The sequence below is a fragment of the Sinocyclocheilus rhinocerous genome, unplaced genomic scaffold (assembly GCF_001515625.1).
Source record: "Sinocyclocheilus rhinocerous isolate Xijiao unplaced genomic scaffold, SAMN03320098_v1.1 scaffold863, whole genome shotgun sequence".
NCBI classification, from domain to species: Eukaryota; Metazoa; Chordata; class Actinopteri; order Cypriniformes; family Cyprinidae; genus Sinocyclocheilus; species Sinocyclocheilus rhinocerous.
In genome coordinates this window covers 152228-156311 of record NW_015642513.1, presented here as the reverse complement: position 1 = coordinate 156311, position 4084 = coordinate 152228, and the positions used below count along the sequence as shown (strand labels likewise).

The 4084-nt window shown below is 40.8% G+C and overlaps 1 pseudogene; it reads left to right on the top strand.

The window, feature by feature from the left end:
- Positions 1-334: 334 nt before the first annotated feature.
- LOC107755924 (NACHT, LRR and PYD domains-containing protein 14-like) overlaps positions 335-4084 on the top strand; it is a 20528-nt pseudogene continuing 16778 nt past the window's right edge.

Here is a 4084-nt window from a genome sequence, read left to right as displayed (position 1 = left end):
TAGAGCTTTACCTGGACAAGACCAAGCCATCAGAACTGTGCTGACAAAGGGAGTCGCTTGCATTGGAAAAACAGTCTCTGTGCAGAAGTTCATCCTGGACTGGGCTGAAGGGAAAGAGAATCAGGACGTCCAGCTCATATTTCCACTTCCTTTCAGAGAAATCTACTTGATTAAGGACAAAACACTCAAGTCTTTCAGGTCTTCTTCATGTCTTTTTCCCTGAAACTAAAGAAATTGATATATCCAGTGAAGAATATAAAGTGTTGTTCATATTTGATGGTCTGGATGAGTGTCGTCTGTCACTGAACTTTAAGGGCAAAGTGAAACTGTGTAATATATCTAAATCAGCCTCAGTGGATGTGCTGCTGATGAACCTGATTGTGGGGAATCTGCTTCCCTCTGCTCTCATCTGGATCACCTCCAGACCAGCAGCAGCTGATCTCGTCCCCTCTGAGTGTGTCCATCGAGTGACAGAGGTACGAGGCTTCAATGAGCCACAGAAGGAGGAATACTTCAGGAAGAGAATCAGTGATCAGAGTCTGGCCAACAGGATCATCTCACACCTGAAGTCATCAAGGAGCCTCTTCATCATGTGCCACATCCCAGTCTTCTGCTGGATCTCAGCCGCTGTTCTAGAGAAGATGTTGAGTCCAGCAGAGAGTGGAGAGATTCCCAAGACTCTCACTCAAATGTACACACACTTCCTGATCCTTCAGACCAACATCAAACATCAGAAGGACTATGAGAAGAACGTGACAGATGAAGACATGATCCTCAAACTGGGGAAACTGGCTTTTCAGCAGCTTGTGAAAGGAAACCTGATCTTCTATGAGGAAGACCTGAGAGAGTGTGGCATTGATGTGACAGAAGCATCAGTGTACTCAGGATTGTGCACTCAGATCTTCAGAGAGGAGTTGGGCTTGTATCAGGGGAAGTCTTCTGCTTTGTTCATCTGAGCATTCAGGAACATCTAGCAGCTCTATATGTGCACATCTCCTTTACAATCAACAACATCAATGTGTTTGACCAAACCAGTTTCCTCTTTAAAGTTTTGTTCAGGTTTCTAAATATTTCATCAAAACAAGTTCCATTATCTGAGCTGCATCACAGAGCTGTGGATGAGGCTTTACAGAGTAAGAATGGACATCTGGACCTTTTCCTGTGTTTCCTTCTGGGTCTTTCAGTAGAGTCCAATCAGACTAGAATCGCTCTCCAGAGAAATCCATCAATCTGTTCCACTGTCTGAATGAACTGGGTGATGATTCACTGATGCAGGAGATCCAACATTATCTGAGATTTGGAGAAATAAGAGAAACCAAACTCTCCTCTTCACAGTGGTCAGCTCTGGTTTATGTGTTGCTGACATCAGAGCAGAAGATGGATGTGTTTGATCTAAAACCGTTTATTGGTGCACAATATACAGGAGATAAAGTTCTTCAGAATCTGTTACCTGTGGTTAAACAATCCAGATCAGTTCGGTAAGTAACACTGAAAACAAACTTTCAAAATATGATCACATTTATTATTATTATAATAATTTATAATTTTCTGTTTGTCCTCTAATGATGTTGATATGTATGTTTTACTGTCTGTATGAATTACATTTTTTATTTACAAGATTGTAAGGGAAAAATCAGTTCAAATGGTTCAAAAGGAATCGAATCCAAAGGATTTGGAATCAACTTGATTAACAATTGATTGAGAATTAATATTTTACATTTTATAAAATTTTTGTCCACCATAAAGTTGAAATGAGTATATTTTACCAATTCTGGATTTATATTATTCCTGTGGCCAACAGTAATAATATAATAGCATGGTAATTTACTGATTGTGAGCTAGGTAACTAGATCAGCAGCACAAGATGATAACTTCTAAGCATAAAAAAACAAGACACTGCTCTTTACAATGAAACAAGAATTTATTGAACTACTCTACTATACATGAAACTAAACTACTGAAAGCACGCACACGTGTAGGATCTTGGTCTCGAACAGACCCAAGTAACTATGGAATCTTTACATTCCAAAGGAAAACCAAAAGTTCTCCTACTCAGCCATCTGCGGTCGTAAAACTGATCAATGTCCCACTCGGCTTGTCTTCTCAAGAGACACAGAAAGCAGTGATAGACTTAATCCAATCAGGAGAAGAAATAACCCCCCCCCTTTGTTAAGAACATGTCAGCCACAAATGGTTGATTGTCACCCATGATCACTTTGCATAAATCCTTCCAAAGGCCTCCAGGAAGAGGGCGATTCACGGGACAAGCTCCAGGCCTGCAAAAACAACGGATCTAAAGAATAGTGATAACGTGACTCAATCAACCTCTGTCTGAGACCATTCAAGGACCAGATGTGCAGTGTAACTTTGACCAGCTTCAGCATAAATCGATAATCCAGTAAACAAGAAAGACGGATTTACAGCTCCACGTCTGAGCGGGAAGATCAGCAGACCTACACCACTTGACTTTTAGTGACCCCAGGAAATTCTTCCTTTCCTCTCTACATACCAAGGAAAACGCGCTCTTTTCGTTGCATCAAAGAAACACAGAAGTGCATGGACGATGTTCAACAGACAATCATTTATAAAACTCATAAGTAATGAAAATGTATCCACAAATAATGTGTTTTGTCTTTTATATGCTTGATATGTTTTATGTAATCGGTGAATTTTCATCTATGCATTATACCCCTTTTAGTAGATTACATTTACATTTATTTACATTTAGTCATTTAGCAGACACTTTTATCCAAAGCGACTTACAAATGAGGACAATAAAAGCAGTCAAAACTAACAAAAGAGCAACAATATATAAGTGCAAATGACAAGTCTCGGTTAGCCTAACACAGTACACGTAGCAAGGTGTGTATATATATATGTATATATACAGTATATATTATTCACACACACACAAAGAAAAACAAGAAGATAGAGTAGAAAAAATAGAAAGCTAGTGTTTGTTTTTTGTTGTTGTTTTTTTTAAATAAAGAATAAAAAAAAAAGATATAGATAAAGTAGAATTAAAATAGAATAGAAAGTGTTAAAGTTAGAGGGTCAAATAAAGATTATTTATTTTAGCAGTTTATAGATTAAAGTCCACATATCTTACACACATTAATAGCTTTGTGTTAAAAGAATGGTCGCGATAAGTGCAGAATATTGACATGAATGGAAAGTGGGTATTATGTACAATACTCGCATTAATAAACTTTGTTGAAGTTATCAACAAAACCTGCCAGGACATTTCCTCATGTGACAGACAGAACATTAGGTTAATTTATGCACGAAAAATGAACCGTATGGGGCGTGGCCCCGCCTTGCCCCAAACTGATTGGAACACCATGACTCCGCAACGGTCCCTGTGAGCTCCCGGACTGGAGTGACTTCCTTAATGAGCTCTGAGAGCTCCTGAACTGGAGCAGGCTCTGAAGTGGACCTTGTGAGCTCCCGGACTGGAGCGGGCTTAGGAGTGGACTCAGAGGGCTCCCGAATTGAAGTGAGTTCCTTAATGAACTCTGTGGGCTCCCGGACTGGAGCGGGCTCTGGAGTGGACCTTGTGAGCTCCCGTACTGGAGCGGGCTCTGGAGTGGACCTTGTGAGCGCCCGGACTGGAGCGGTCTCTACTGTCCTCTTTCTCGCCCTCAGCTGCTCAGTGGGAGTCGGAAAGGCAGGGGTGGTGGGAAAATCCCTGCGGAAGTGATCTGATTGGCCTGGTGTTGCCCACTGACTTCGACTATGGAGATACTTGACGAAGTCTAGGATCCCGAGTCCTCGCTCCTTCCCTGTGGCAGGAGGGGTAATCCGAATGTCCATAGTCCAAACGAAGGCAAAAGCAAAACAAACAGCTGGATCTTGTACTGGCGGCAGTATTCTGTCACGGAACACTGAGAAAAGACAAGGTTAGATCCATGTGCAGAATGTTTATTAATGTACAAATAATCAGAACAGAACAAAAACGTGGCAAAAGGTAATTCAAAACACAGGGAACAAGAAACAGGACGTAACTAAATCAATACTGACGCAAAGACAGACAGAGTGAGCATGGAATAAATAGTGATGGGATGAGGAGTAAATTACCTACAGA